A 17,552-nucleotide genomic window follows, 5' to 3' on the forward strand; every position below is an offset into this window, starting at 1 on the left:
TTGATCGCAAAGCTGATAATACCAGAGCCTGTTTAGAGCTGCTCTAATTGACAGACAGACATTGATGGATGTCATTATAATGTATCCAAAAGGTAATCCCACAGGTTACTAGAAAGAGGATCAATCAATGGACAGGAATGGAGCAGGGCATGAAATATGTTCTTGTGGGCCTGGGTCTATGGTAACAGTATTACTGAGGATGTCCAGGGTGCACCTCGACTAATAGAAATATATGAACCAGAGACAAAGATTTAATACTGAAAAGTAGACTTAATACAGATGTTATGGTATAATGAGTCTGTATTATACATCGTAGTATAAATACAGCCTTGATCCAAATTGGTTTGTTAGGATGCAACACCCAGTACCCTTTATAATTAGCTCAAGAAAAGTGGCCCCATCGCTGTTTCCTTAGTCACTGCACCTGGTAGAGCTCAGCTTTATTCCACTTAAAGGCTACGAACACCATTGACAAGGAAAGAAATAATCTACATATGTAAGTGGTTTGAACCAAGTTTCAGTCTGCTACCTTCATTCATTTTCAAACTTCATCATGTGCAGTTTGCAGCCAGGTCCAAGTTTCAGATTTTTCTCTGGTAGGATTGTCTCTCCTAGTAATATAGGCTGGATGTGAGCTTTGTGTATAACTAGGGTGTTGCTGGATATACACAAAGCTCGCATCCAGCCTATATTACTGAAAGATAAAATCCCAACAGTTCCAATGCTGTTCCTTATCATGTGATTTCCTCTATATCTATTGCCTATTCTCTGTGTCCTCCTAGATACATTCCCACATGTCCACTGCAGATCTGCGTACAACCCCCTGCCTGCTGCTATCATTATGGTCTAATTCAAACGTCCATTTTTCACAAATTAATCATGTACTCATTATATTCTATGGAGCTGTTCACATGTCAATGCTTTTTTAAAATAAATAAAAAAAATAGATAAATTAAACAGTGACGTCCATTTTTTGATCCGAGTCAAGGATCAAACTTTTCCCATGTAGGTCAATGGTCTCATGGAAAAAGCAAAGAGCTCAGTTGCATTTTATCCATGTCCCATCTGTTTTTTAACCCCTTCATGACCTTGCCGTTTTTTGCAATTCTGACCAGTGTCCCTTTATGAGTTAATAACTCAGGAACGCTTCAACGAATCCTAGCGATTCTGAGATTGTTTTTTCGTGACATATTGGGCTTCATGTTAGTGGTAAATTTAGGTCGATAATTTCTGAGTTTATTTGTGAAAAAAATGGAAATTTGGCAAAAATTTTGAAAATTTCGCAATTTTCACATTTTGAATTTTTATTCTGTTAAACTAGAGAGTTATGTGACACAAAATAGTTAATAAATAACATTTCCCACATGTCTACTTTACATCAGCACAATTTTGGAAACAAATTTTTTTTTTTGCTAGGAAGTTATAAGGGTTAAAATTTGACCAGTGATTTCTCATTTTTACAACAAAATTTACAAAACCATTTTTTTTAGGGACCACCTCACATTTGAAGTCAGTTTGAGGGTTCTATATGGCTGAAAATACCCCAAAGTGACACCATTCTAAAAACTGCACCCCTCAAGGTGCTCAAAACCACATTCAAGAAGTTTATTAACCCTTCAGGTGTTTCACAGCAGCAGAAGCAACATGGAAGTAAAAAATGAACATTTAACTTTTTAGTCACAAAAATGATCTTTTAGCGAAATTTTTTTTATTTTCCCAAGGGTAAAAGGAGAAACTGGACCACGAACGTTGTTGTCCAATTTGTCCTGAGTACGCTGATACCTTATATGTGGGGGTAAATCACTGTTTGGGCGCACGGCAGGGCTCGGAAGGGAAGGAGCGCCATTTGACTTTTTCAATGAAAAATTATCTCCATCGCTAGCAGACACCATGTCACGTTTGGAGAGCCCCTGATGTGCCTAAACATTGGAGCTCCCCCACAAGTGACCCCATTTTGGAAACTAGACCCCCCAAGGAACTTATCTAGAAGCATAGTGAGCACTTTAAACTCTCAGGTGCTTCACAAATTGATCCGTAAAAATGAAAAAGTACTTTTTTTTCACACAAAATTTCTTTTAGCCTCAATTTTTTCATTTTCACATGGGCAACAGGATAAAATGGATCCTAAAATTTGTTGGGCAATTTCTCCTGAGTACGCCGATACCTCATATGTGGGGGTAAACCACTGTTTGGGTGCACGGCAAGGCTCGGAAGGGGAGGCGTGCCATTTGACTTTTTGAATGGAAAATTAGCTCCAATCATTAGCGGACACCATGTCGCGTTTGGAGAGCCCCTATGTGCCTAAACATTGGAGCTCCCGCACAAGTGACCCCATTTTGGAAACTAGACCTCTGAAGGAACTAATCTAGATGTGTGGTGAGCACTTTGAACCCCCAAGTGCTTCACAGAAGTTTATAACGCAGAGCCATGAAAATAAAAAATAATTTTTCTTTTCTCAAAAATGATTTTTTAGCCCACATTTTTTTATTTTCCCAAGGGTAACAGGAGAAATTGGACCCCAAAAGTTGTTGTCCAGTTTGTCCTGAGTACGCTGATACCCCATATGTGGGGGTAAACCACTGTTTTGGCACACGTCGGGGTTTGGAAGGGAAGTAGTGATGTTTTAAAATGCAGACTTTGATGGAATGCTCTGCGGGCGTCAGGTTGCGTTTGCAGAGCCCCTGATGTGCTTAAACAGTAGGAACTCCCCACAAGTGACTCCATTTTGGAAACTAGACCCCGAAGGGAACTTATCTAGATGTGTGGTGAGCACTTTGAACCCCCAAGTGCTTCACAGAAGTTTATAACGCAGAGCCGTGAAATTAATAAATGTGTTTCCTTTCCTCAAAAATATATTTTTAGCCCAGAATTTTTTATTTTTGCAAGAGTAACAGGAGAAATTTGACCCCAAAACTTGTTGTCCAGTTTCTCCTGAGTACGCTGATACCCCATATGTGGGGGTAAACCACTGTTTGGGCACATGCCGGGGCTCGGAAGGGAAGTAGTGACGTTTTGAAATGCAGACTTTGATGGAATGGTCTGCGGGCATCATGTTACGTTTGCAGAGCCCCTGATATGCCTAAACAGTAGAAACCCCCCACAAGTGACCCCATTTTGGAAACTAGACCCCCCAAGGAACTTATCTAGATGTGTGGTGAGCACGTTCAACCCCCAAGTGCTTCACAGACGTTTACAATGCAGAGCCGTGAAAATAAAAAATCATTTTTCTTTCCTCAGAAAAGATGTTTTAGCAAGCAATTTTTTATTTTCACAAGGGTAACAGGAGAAATTGGACCCCAATATTTGTTGCCCAGTTTGTTGTGAGTACGCTGATACCCCATATGTGGGGGTAAACCACTGTTTGGGCACACGACAGGGCTCGGAAGGGAAGTAGTGACATTTGAAATGCAGACTTTGATGGAATGGTCTGCGGGCGTCACATTGCATTTGCAGAGCCCCTGATGTGCCTAAACAGTAGAAACACCCCACAAGTGACCCCATTTTGGAAACTAGACCCCCCAAGGAACTTATCTAGATGTGTGGTGAGCACGTTCAACCCCCAAGTGCTTCACAGAAGTTTATAACGCAGAGCCGTGAAAATAAAAAATAATTGTTCTTTCCTCAAAAATTATGTTTTAGCAAGTAATTTTTTATTTTTGCAAGGGTATCAGGAGAAATTGGACCCCAACAGTTGTTGCCCAGTTTGTCCTGAGTACGCTGGTACCCCAAATGTGGGGGTAAACCACTGTTTGGGCGCACGTCGGGGCTTGGAAGGGAGGGAGCACCATTTGACTTTTTGAACGCAAGATTGGCTGGAATCAATGGTGGCGCCATGTTGCGTTTGGAGACCCCTGATGTGCCTAAACAGTGGAAACCCCTCAATTCTAACTTCAACACTAACCCCAACACACCCCTAATCCTAATCCCAACTGTAGCCATAACCCTAATCACAACCCTAACCCCAACACACCCCTAACCACAACCCTAACCCCAACACACCCGTAACCCTAATTCCAATCCTAACCCTAATCCCAACCCTAACCCTAATCCCAACCCTAACCACAACTGTAACCCCAACACACCCCTAACCCTATCCGTAACCCTAACCACAAGCCTAATCTTAACCCTATTTCAAACCCTAGCCCTAATTCCAACCCTAACTCTAATTCCAACCCTAACCCTAAGGCTATGTGCCCACGTTGCGGATTCGTGTGAGATTTTTCCGCACGATTTTTGAAAAATCTGCAGGTAAAAGGCACTGCGTTTTACCTGCGGATTTACAGCAGATTTCCAGTGTTTTTTTTGTGCGGATTTCACCTGCGGATTCCTATTGAGGAACAGGTGTAAAACGCTGCGGAATCTGCACAAAGAATTGACATGCTGCGGAAAATACAGCGCAGCGTTTCTGCACGGAATTTTCCGCACCATGGGCACAGCGGATTTGGTTTTCCATAGGTGTACATGGTACTGTAAACCTGATGTAAAACTGCTACGAATTCGCAGCGGCCAATCCGCTGCGGATCCGCGGCCAATCCGCTGCGGATCCGCGGCCAATCCGCTGCGGATCCGCGGCCAATCCGCAGTGTGTGCACATGCCATAACCCTAACCCTACCCCTAACCCTACCCCTAACCCTAACCCTACCCCTAGTTCTAACCCTAGTTCTAACCCTAACCCTAGTGGAAAAAGAAAAAAAAATATTTTCTTTATTTTATTATTGTCCCTACCTATGGGGGTGATAAAGGGGGGGGTTTATTATTTTTTTTATTTTGATCGCTGTGATAGAACCTACCACAGCGATCAAAATGTACTTGTAACGAATCTGCCAGCCGGCAGATTCGGCGGGCGCACTGAGCATGCGCCCGCCATCTTGGAAGATGGCGGCGCCCAGGGAGAAGACGGACCGACTTCGGGAGGCTCGGTAAGTATGAGGGGGTGGTGGGGGGGTGGATCGGAGCGCAGGGGGGGGGATCGGAGGACGGGGGGAGCGGACAGGAGCACGGGGGAGCGGACAGGAGCACGGGGGAGCGGACAGGGGGACGGAGGGGGGTACCGGACAGAACGGAGGACTGGGGAGGAGATCGGGGGCGGTGGGGGGGGCCAGAACATGATTTCCAGCCATGGCAGATGCTATTGCAGCATCGGCCATGGCTGGATTGCAATATTTCACCATTTTCATAGGTGAAATATTGCAAATTGCTCTGATTGGCTGTTGCACTTTAAACAGCCAATCAGAGCGATCGTAGCCACGTGGGGGCAAAGCCACCCCCCCTGGGCTGAAGTACAACTCCCCCTCTCCCTGCAGATCGGGTAAAATAGGAGTTAACCCTTTCACCCGATCTGCAGGGATGCGATCATTCCATGACGCCACATAGGCGTCATGGGTCGGGAATGGGTAGGAGAAGATTGGAATTTCTTTTTTTTTTTAATATAAGAAAAACAGATGCCACACTGGTGCTAAAAATGGGCAAAAGAACTAAAAATGGTTGAAAATTGGATCGAGCACACTAAGCTGTTCGGCTTCATAAAATATTGCAGCCAAACCATTGTTGCTTGGGATGATAGATGGAATAGAAGGAGAAAAAGAGAGATCAGGAAATCTTAGGAAATTCAAATTTTTACCCCAAAATTTGGTTCATGGCAAATCGCAAATAGTGCAAACACAGTTTATTACAATGCCCAGTTTCAGTTGACAGGGAGCCAACCAGCATGCTTGGTGCAGAGTAGCAACTTATCCGCTGTATGGCTTTTGTCGCCCATGCTCACAATCCGTAATACAGTTTGGCAGCATGCAAGCTTAAAAAAAAACGAAAAGACCGAGGGCAGGAAGTCCGTACAACTCTGTGCCCTTTTCTTTTTGGGGTTATTGTCATTTCTGTTAAAGATGATGTGGAGGAGGTGGAGAAGGAGATGAATATGTGATGACTGGCGTTGGGAGTAGATGTACAGTACAGACCAAAAGTTTGGACACAACTTCTCATTTAAAGATTTTTCTGTATTTTCATGACTATGAACATTGTACATTCACACTGAAGGCATCAAAACTATGAATTAACATGTGGAATTATATACTTAACAAATAAGTGTGAAACAACTGAAAATATGTCTTATATTCTAGGTTCTTCAAAGTAGCCACCTTTTGCTTTGATGACTGCTTTGCACACTCTTGGCATTCTCTTGATGAGCTTTAAGAGGTAGTCACCGGGAATGGTTTTCACTTCACAGGTGTGCCCTGTCAGGTTTAATAAGTGGGATTTCTTGCCTTATAAATGGGGTTGGGACCATCAGTTGTGTTTTGCAGAAGTCTGGTGGATACACAGCTGATAGTCCTACTGAATAGACTGTTAGAATTTGTATTATGGCAAGAAAAAAGCAGCTAAGTAAAGAAAAACGAGTGGCCATCATTAGTTTAAGAAATGAAGGTCAGTCAGTCCGAAAAATTGGGCAAACTTTGAAAGTGTCCCCAAGTGCAGTGGCAAAAACCATCAAGCGCTACAAAGAAACTGGCTCACATGAGGACCGCCCCAGGAAAGGAAGACCAAGAGTCACCTCTGCTTCTGAGGATAAGTTTATCCGAGTCACCAGCCTCAGAAATCGCAGGTTAACAGCAGCTCAGATTAGAGACCAGGTCAATGCCACACAGAGTTCTAGCAGCAGACACATCTCTACAACAACTGTTAAGAGGAGACTTTGTGCAGCAGGCCCTCATGGTAAAATAGCTGCTAGGAAACCACTGCTATGGACAGGCAACAAGCAGAAGAGACTTGTTTGGGCTAAAGAGCACAAGGAATGGACATTAGACCAGTGGAAATCTGTGCTTTGGTCTGATGAGTCCAAATTTGAGATTGTTGGTTCACACCACCGTGTCTTTGTGCGACGCAGAAAAGGTCAACGGATGGACTCTACATGCCTGGTTCCCACCGTGAAGCATGGAGGAGGAGGTGTGATGGTGTGGGGGTGCTTTGCTGGTGACACTGTTGGGGATTTATTCAAAATTGAAGGCATACTGAACCAGCATGGATACCACAGCATCTTGCAGCGGCATGCTATTCCATATGGTTTGCGTTTAGTTAAACCATCATTTATTTTTCAACAGGACAATGACCCCAAACACACCTCCAGGCTGTGTAAGGGCTATTTGACCAAGAAGGAGAGTGATGGGGTGCTACGCCACATGACCTGTCCTCCACAGTCACCAGACCTGAACCCAATCGAGATGGTTTGGGGTGAGCTGGACCGCAGAGTGAAGGCAACAGGGCCAACAAGTGCTAAGCATCTCTGGGAACTCCTTCAAGATTGTTGGAAGACCATTCCCAGTGACTACCTCTTGAAGCTCATCAAGAGAATACCAAGAGTGTGCAAAGCAGTCATCAACGCAAAAGGTGGCTACGTTGAAGAACCTAGAATATAAGACATAATTTCAGTTGTTTCACACTTTTTTGTTAAGTATATATTTCCACATGTGTTAATTCATAGTTTTGATGCCTTCAGTGTGAATTTACAATTTTCATAGTCATGAAATTACAGAAAAATCTTTAAATGAGAAGGTGTGTCCAAACTTTTGGTCTGTACTGTCACTCCCAACCATGGAGGCTTCACCATCTGTTCTGGTTGCGTTGAGGAATCTCTGCTACTCAAAACATCAACCTAGTGGACTGTGAAAGACATATACTGTCCCTGTCCATAATAGCTGCTCCACAGGTAGATGTTGCATGCACGTTCGAGCTCATTGACAAGTATAGATAGAAGCCCAAATCCTTCTGTATGTTAGAGTACAGAATGGGCACCCTTTCTGTTGCAAATAATGGCGGCTGGGTATCTTCCAGCTTCTCGAAAGGCAGAGCATCTTGACCAGGTGAGAGCTAAACTGGCACACAATCGGATGACAGGGAGCTTATGGTTGCTTCATGGCCACAAAATTAGTTATGGATTTCTGATGGTGCAATGGAGGAGTAAGAGGAAGAGTTGTAGTTGGAGTAAGACATGCAGTAGATGATGATGGTGAGATGACATTAAACTAGTACTTTATGAGGATGCAGCCTTGCTGACAAAAAGGTGAGAAGGGATAGGAGGACCATTTGGGTCTTACTGATATTGCTGATCAGTTTGCTTTTCCTGCATGAGCAGTTGATTCTGCTTCATGTGCTGACGGAGAGCCGTAGTTTCTAGCCATCTGAGATGGGATGTCCATGGCTTATTTTCCTCCTGCATATTTTAAAATTTTCATCTACCAGTAACGTGGAAAAGAATTTCGATACACAAGATGCACTCATGCAGGAATTGGCAGAGCCAAAGGAGAAAAGTTGTGACCGGAATTTGCTAGTAGGACTTTGAATCATGTCCTTCTTCTCCTCCAGCCTCATCTCATACAGAGGATCAAACGCTAACTATTAATTTCACCCAATAAATTAACTGGAAGTAGTTGTTGTGACATAACCTCTTTAATCCCCACAAGGCTGTGGATTAGGTCACTATTGTGGCAGAACAGATAAAGTTGTCACTGTCAGAGATGAAGAATCATAATGTAAAAGAATAACTGATACAGCGGTGGACGAGGAGGACAGTTCACAACTCTGGCTCAAACTGATGGTGTCTCTATCAGAGTTAACATCATCAAGCTGTGAATGAGACAAGCGATGTGTCAAATATTTCAATACAATCTCTACTTCTTACCTACAAATATGCTGCCAGATGCAAAGGTGGATAACTGTGACCTCCGTTTGGTAGTAGGAGTTTGAACAATGTCCTCATTCTCCTCCGGCCTCATTTCAACTGAGTGCAAGCACTAACTGTTCATCTCAACCAATAAATTAACTGGAAGAAGTTATTGTGAATGATCCTCCTTGGTTCCCGGAGTGCTGTGGCTTAGGTTAATAAGTGGCAGAAAAGATATAGCCATCTGTCAGAATTGAAAGTTCACAATGTAAAAGATTAACTGTTATGGCAACAGAGGAGGAGAACTTGGCAGAACACTGACTCAAACTGATGGTGTCACTGTCAGAGGTAAAATCACCCAGCTGTGAAAGAGACGTGTGATGTGCCAAGTATTCCATTATGCCCTCCACTTCCTTCCCACAAATATGTTTGCTAGAAGAAAAGGAGGATAATAGTGACCTGTTGTTGGCAGTACTACGATATAGGCGGCTGGTGCAAATACTCAGTACAGTAGCTTGGGATACACTTTCTTTGACATATGGGGTCACTTATAGACAGAGTGACCCTGAACAAAAATTAAAAAAAAGGGGGCCAAATGCTAACATATTATATCATCAGACAGAATCATTTATTTACACAAGCTGATTTCAGTCCGTTAAATTAGCAACAATCAACTATATTCAAATCAATCAGCACTTGTTTACCAACCTGGTTGATGAAGAATTATGGGATTAGAATGATCACTAATAGATCATTCTGTCCTATATATTTCATCATATTGACAGCACATCCTTTAACTTGGGCAAGGTGCTGCCGAGAACAATGACTTTTTTGTTCCAGCATAAACGATCCAATCACCCGATGAATGAGCATAATTTTGCTAGTTCATTTGGTGATTACCATATACAGTGCCAGAATTTATAAGTTTGGATGCAGCACACACACTGTATGTTACAGATGCACAGTGTATGTTATATCCAGCCACAAACTGTATGTTATACAGATACTGTATGCTACACACACAGTGTATGTTATGTGCTCACACACTAGTATATAACACACATTAGTGTATAACAACACACATCAGTATAAAACAGCAACACACACATCAGAATATAACTGTGAGACCAGTCACTACTCACGGACAAGCCACGAGGCACGGTAGTCAAGAGGTCCAGGATCAGAAAACAAACAAGTCATAAACTAAGGTCAAAGTCCAAGATCAGAATTCCAGGAAGGTAGCAGATCAAGACAAAGGGGCTAGGCAAATAGATAGTCAAAGGCAAATCCAAGGTCAGGAAACAAGGATCAGTATACAAAAACTCAGAGCACAGAGCAAACACAAACCACTTGAGCTTAGCTACAACTGGAAGTTCCCTACACAGAGTATAATATATATATAGCTCCCACATACAATATGGTGGCCCCCAACACATTATGATGACCCCAAAGCTCCCACACACAGTATGCTGACCCCCACAATCTATGATTGCCCCACACAATTTGATTAACCCACAGCCAAATATACTCACTAATACATTAATACAACATATAACAGAGCCAGGAACACCGGTCAACAGAATCTCATAGATCATCATAAAACAGGACTCACAGGACAGTACCTTCTTGGAGAGGTATCTAATCAACCATCTACTACAGCATGAAGGTCCAAAAATCTGAAAGACTATTTAGTAGTGATGAGCGAATATACTCGTTACTCGAGATTTCCTGAGCACGCTCGGGTGTTTATTTTTTAGTGCTCGGAGATTTAGTTTTCATCGCCGCAACTGAATGATTTACATCTGTTAGCCAGCATAAGTACATGTGGGGATTCTCTAGCAACCAGGCAACCCCCATATGTACTTATGCTGGCTAACAGCTGTAAATCATCCAGTTGCGGCGATGAAAACTAAATCTCCGAGCACTAAAAAATACTCAGAGGTCACCCGAGCGTGCTCGAGAAATCTCGAGTAACGAGTATATTCGCTCATCACTACTATTTAGTCAAAAGCCACTATGAAACTAATAAAAAACATCAATTGTTTCTACAATTAAAAGGTCCCTGTTGGGTTGCACCCAAGCAGTAGATGTGTAATTCCCTCACACACTGTATGATGGCCCACTGCCCCCAAACATTATGATGATGAAACAGAGGATAATGGCCCTCCAAAGCCCCCACACAGCATTATGTCCCTAATGTCACAGTATGATGGCCCCCGCAGCCTCACACACAGTACGATGGCCCTACAATCACAATCATCCATAGCCCTCCTCACAAAGTATAATGGACCCCACAGACTTCCACACACAGTATGATAACCCCTCATCCCCACACAGTATTATGTTCCTATGGTCACCCACACACAGTATGACAGGCCCCTCAGCTCCAAACATTATAACATTATAATTGGTCTCACAGTATTAGCCCCCCACACAATATGATTGACTCCACAGCTTCCACACACACTGTGATGGCGCCACACAGTATGATGGCCGCACAGCTCCCCCACACAGTATCATTGCTTCCAGAGTTCCTCATGTAGTATGTTGGCCCCCACACAGTATGATGGTCCCCACAGACCACATACAGCATGATAGCTCCCACAGCCTCCCACACAGTATGCTGACCTTCACAGTCACCCCTGCACACTATGGTCCTACTGGCCACCACACGTAATTTGATGGACCCACAGCCCACTCTGCACAGTAGTTCCCCAAACACAGAATGTTGGCTTCTAAGGCCTGCATCCAGTATGATGACCCCACAGGCACCCACACTCACTATGATGGGCTCCCATAGCCCCCTCACACAGTATGATAGACTCCACAGCCTCCAACTCCAAATGATGCTTCACTAAACAGTGTGATGCTCCAACAGGTATCCCACATACTTTGATGGCCCTGATGCACAGTATGATGCTTCCTACAGCTCTCCCACACATAGTATAATGGTACCACACAGTATGATAGCCTTTGCAGCACCCTCACAGTATGATGGCTTCCCACTCAGTATGAAGTCCCCAGGCACATTATGATTGGGTCCACAGCCCCCTCGCACAATATTATGGACTCCACAGCCCCCTCGCACAATATTATGGACTCCACAGCCCCCTCGCACAATATTATGGACTCCACAGCCCCCTCGCACAATATTATGGACTCCACAGCCCCCTATACACAGTAGTATCACCCCACAGCCCTCGCCTCCACACATTATGATGATGGCTAACAGAGCCTCCCACACACTGTATGATGGCCCCATATTACTCCCCATATACACAGTATGATGGCCCCATATTACTCCCCATATACACAGTATGATGGCCCCATATTACTCCCCATATACACAGTATGATGGCCCCATATTACTCCACATATACACAGTATGATGGCCACTACAGCTCCCCCACATAATATGATGGATCCCAAACCCCAACCTCCCACCCAGTATGATGGCCCCCTCAGCTCCCCCACACAATATGATGGCACCCAAAGGCCTCAACATAAAATGATTGCTCCGAGAGTGACATATAAATTAGAACAGGGACCCATCAGAGGAAGGTCACCTTGCCGTGGCAGATGGGCATACATGAATTGGCCAATTTATGTGTTAAGAACCTTCATTTTTATTCATTTTTGTAAGTACATTTTTTGAGTAGTAAAATCTGGATTCAATGTTTTTCAATTTTTGTCAGTGTTTTCATATGGCCTAAACTTATACATAGTGCTGCTGTGTTTTCCTTTTTTATATAATGCAGTCTGGCAGCTTGCACATAATAATCACACTTTGGAGGTGCTGATCAGGTTTTTTTCTCTATAAATAATAGATAGATAGATAGATAGATAGATAGATAGATAGATAGATAGATAGATAGATAGATAGATAGATAGATAGAATGTGTTGCTACCTGTGCAGAGAATACAGAGAGAACTGGCCTGTAATTACCAGACTTTGATCACTGTCAGTCTTCTCTATGCTTAGATCTTTCTTTAGACTTTTCTGACCATTTTATACAAAATCAGTTTTTATCAATCAATGTAAAGGAAACCCAAATGTAGATTTATCCAGAAATCCCGTGGAGATTGTCCTTTCTGTGAAGCCGGGAGGATGAGAGAGATATTAGCTGTCAGAACTCATACAATACTCAGCGCTCACAGTTAAGTTCCTGCAGAACAGATAACTGGAGATGGCAGATAGATGGAGATGCAGCAAATGAGCCTTTAATTGACAATCAATTGTGATTAGAAGCCATAGTAACATCTTTATATCTGCGGTGTCCACACAGGAGCTGATGCTCCATAATAATGCCAGAAATATCACCCCGGATCATATAATATATTATATATAAGGCACTGCCGGGGGTGAGGCCCCGCTGATATCTAATGGTAGCAGCGGCCCAGAACTCACAACTGTGCGAAACCTTAATATTACTGGTCTGTAGCCTGACAAACCGAACATGGGGCAGGTCCTGAATTCATGAAATTGGGAAATGTATTTAGCAAAGTCTTAAGTATATAATGGAGAGATGGTGAGAAAGGCCAATACTCCGAGCCAAAACGTCGCTGAATACATTACCATATTATTTCTAAAGAAAAAAAAAGAGTGCTGTCTTCATCTTTTATAATAGATATAGATAGATAGATAGATAGATAGATAGATAATAGACAGATAGATAGATAGATAGATAGATAGATAGATAGATAGATAGATAGATAGATAACAGATAGAAACATAGATACATAGATAGATAGATAGATACATACATAGATAGATAGATAATAGATAGATAGATAGATAGATAGATAATAGATAGATAGATAGATAGATAGATAGATAGATAGATAGATAACAGATAGATACATAGATAGATAGATAGATAGATAGATAGATAGATAATAGATAGATAGATAGATAGATAGATAGATAGATAGATAGATAATAGATAGATAGATAGATAGATAGATAGATAGATAACAGATAGATACATAGATACATAGATAGATAGATAGATAGATAGATAGATAGATAGATAATAGATAGATAGATAGATAGATAGATAGATAATAGACAGATAGATAGATAGATAGATAGATAGATAGATAGATAGATAACAGATAGAAACATAGATACATAGATAGATAGATAGATACATACATAGATAGATAGATAATAGATAGATAGATAGATAGATAGATAGATAATAGATAGATAGATAGATAGATAGATAGATAGATAGATAGATAGATAACAGATAGATACATAGATAATAGATAGATAGATAGATAGATAATAGATAATAGATAGATAGATAGATAGATAGATAGATAGATAGATAGATAGATAATAGATAGATGATGTATAAATAAAAGGTGACATCACAGGGGAGAAGTGATTTCCTGGCCCAGTAATAGTTCGATGTTGCCCCTCTCCCTCCTCTCCCCCTGATAATGGCAGGTAATGCCGGCATGGGGTGAGTGCAGAGTGCGGTGCCGGTAATCAGCCGGTGCAGCTGCCGGACGGCCCCTGATGAGCAGTGATCGCCCTGACTCCCCTGAGCTCTGCCCTGTCACCGGGTCACTGTGTCCCACCCTAAACTGCTGCCTCATTGTTTGAGCCCATTATCCCTCAGCACTTTTAATTTCTGCTTTCTGAAGGATCATTGCCTGTGATAATTAGAGTCCTCCCCGTCCGTCCCCAGCACACAGGACTAGCAGAGCTGTGTTTGTCGTGTCCCCCGGCTCAGATTATGCACAATATAAATATGAGAACAGGGACTCAATAATACTAATAATAATACTAAGAGCAGCCCCAGCATCGCCGGGCACAGGGCGCCACATACCGCTGCCATCAATCATCAGTGTCCAGCTCAGCTCTGCTTCATCTCTGCACACAGACATTACATTTGTAAGCTCTTGTTGTTATGTTTCCAGGAAAAACAAAAGATCTGATGTATTTCTATGTACAGAACTGAGTTTGTCAATGAGTCAGTGTTAGATAACAGATCTGTTTAGAATTGAGAGTCCTCAGTGGTTGATACCTTTTAATGGCTAACTGAAAAGATGGTAACAAATTGCAAGATTTCGAGACTACACAGGTCCCTTCATCAGGCAAAGACTAATACAAATTCTGAAGAAAGCTTGCAATGTGTTACCATCTTTTCAGTTAGCCATTAAAAGGTATCAACCACTGAGGACTCTCAATTCTAAATATTTTTCTATCTACTGGCTAACATGGTACCAAGATATATATCTTTCCTATATAACAGATCTGGGGCTTCTGCAAAGAATATTCACGTTTTACTTAATAAATGTCAGTCATCCTGTGTTTTTGGATATTACATGTATCTAGGTATAAAATAATTACATAATTAAAAAATAATGATCCCTCAGATTATTTTAACTTAAAACCTTCTCGACATTCTGCCTCTGCTGTGTGCTATGTATTGAATTACATTATATATACATACATATATGTATAAATCTATTTATGTGTGTGCCTGTGTGTGTGTGTATATATAGTATTTTTTTATTTATTTATCAATCATATCTATATATGGTCCATCTAATTTATCTTTCGTACCTTTATATATATATAACTGTCAGACTGACTATTAATCTATCATCTATCTAAGGGATAGAGAAAGATGGATAGATAATAGATAAAAGATAGCTAGATTGATAGATGATAAAAGAAATAAATAAAATAGATGATAGATAATAGATAGATGATAGATAATAGATGATAGATAGATTGATAATAGATAGATAGATAACAGATGGATAAATAGATAATAGATACATAATAGATAGATAGATAGATAGATAGATAGATAGATAGATAGATAGATAGATACATAGATAGATAGATAGATAGATAATAGATAAATAGATAGATAATAGATAGATAATGGATAGATAGATAATAGATAAATAATAGATAAAAGATAGATAATAGATAGATAATAGATAGATAATAGAAAGATAGATGATAGATAGATTGATAATAGATAGAAGATAGATAATACAGGGATAATAGATAGATAGATAAATAGATAGATAGATAGATAGATAGATAGATAGATAACAGATGGATAAATAGATAATAGATACATAATAGATAGATAGATAGATAGATAGATAGATAGATAGATACATAGATAGATAGATAGATAGATAGATAATAGATAAATAGATAGATAATAGATAGATAATGGATAGATAGATAATAGATAAATAATAGATAAAAGATAGATAATAGATAGATAATAGATAGATAATAGAAAGATAGATAATAGATAGATAATAGATAATAGATAGATAGATAGATAGATAGATAGATAGATAGATAGATAGATAGATAATAGATAGATAATAGATATATAGATAGATAATAGATAGATAGATAGATAGATAGATAGATAGATAGATAGATAGATAGATAATAGATATATAGATAGATAGATAATAGATATATAGATAGATAATAGATAGATAGATATATAGATAGATAATAGATAGATAATAGCTAGATAGATAGATAGATAGATAGATAATAGATATATAGATAGATAATAGATAGATAGATAATAGATACATCATAGATAATAGATAGATAATAGCTAGAGAGATATATAGATAGATAATAGATAGATAGATAGATAGATAATAGATATATAGATAGATGATAGATAGATAGATAGATAGATAGATAGATAGATAGATAGATAGATAGATAGATAATAGATACATCATAGATAATAGATAGATAATAGATAGATAGATAATAGATATATAGATAGATAATAGATAGATAGATAATAGATAGATAATAGATAGATAATAGATAGATAATAGATAGATAGATAATAGATAGATAATAGATAGATAGAGAGAGAGATAGATAATAGATATATAGATAGATAGAAGATAGATAGATGATAGATAGATAGATAGATAGATAGATAGATAGATAGATAGATAGATAATAGATAGATAGATGATAGATAGATAGATAGATAGATAGATAGATAGATAATAGATAAATAATAGATAGATAGATAGATAGATAGATAGATAGATAAATAGATAGATAGATAGATAGATAGATAATAGATGATAGCTATATAGGTAGATAATAGGTAGATGCTTGGAGTCCTCCATGTCTCTCCACCTCTGACTACACTGGTACACTTGGGCTGGATGTTGTGTGAAGCCTCCAGTGATCTCCAGCCTCATATTTTACCTTGTCACCAAGTGCCTTTTGCTCTAGTAACTGTTCTGACCCATTTAGTCAGTGCTCGGCCCGTCTGATCTGATGCTCTCATTGTGTGGAGAAGTTCCTGCTATTATTGATCCTGGCAATTATTTCAGAAGAATCCCACCATCACCTCCCCCTTTCCCAAATAAGGCTATTTAGATGCTGCCCAGATGAATGGAGGCAGGAGCTGCCGAGCAGCCATAGGGCATCCCTCAGCAGCACACCTCACACTCCACCATCTGCTCCTGAGGAGGACACACTGCTGCTCTCCTGCTCACACTCCACTCATGGGGAAGAGCTTTAATGGCTCTTTCAAATCTGACTACCAAGTCTTTAGCTCCATAACCTTCTTACTGGACCACTAAAAGAAAACTTGCCATAAGGATAAGGAGACCACAACCAAGAGAGGTCAATACTTCCAGGTGAAGACGGTCCTAAGCCTCAGCTGTCCATGAAGGTTGATAGAACCACACAAGGCTCCACATAAAGCTCAGTCTAGTAGTCATTCAAAGGTCCGAGGAGTTTTACAACCACAAAGAAAGCAAATCTTGAACCTCGGATCCTATAAAGTTCATGGACCACAAAGGCTAAGGAGACCACGAAAGACTTTTTATAAGGTCCAAAAAAGGTGTCAAGGTGCA

The 17,552-nt window shown here is 40.5% G+C and overlaps 1 protein-coding gene across 1 annotated transcript in view; it reads left to right on the top strand.

Annotated features, from left to right (window-relative positions):
• Positions 1 to 17,159: 17,159 nt before the first annotated feature.
• NKX1-1 (NK1 homeobox 1) overlaps positions 17,160 to 17,552 on the top strand; it is a 7,585-nt gene continuing 7,192 nt past the window's right edge. The window contains exon 1 of the mRNA XM_077279293.1: positions 17,160 to 17,552. This exon is cut by the window's right edge and continues 726 nt beyond it. The gene's annotated coding sequence lies outside the window, so the exon portion shown is untranslated.

The sequence above is a fragment of the Ranitomeya variabilis genome, chromosome 1, assembly GCF_051348905.1.
Source record: "Ranitomeya variabilis isolate aRanVar5 chromosome 1, aRanVar5.hap1, whole genome shotgun sequence".
Classification (NCBI taxonomy): Eukaryota; Metazoa; Chordata; class Amphibia; order Anura; family Dendrobatidae; genus Ranitomeya; species Ranitomeya variabilis.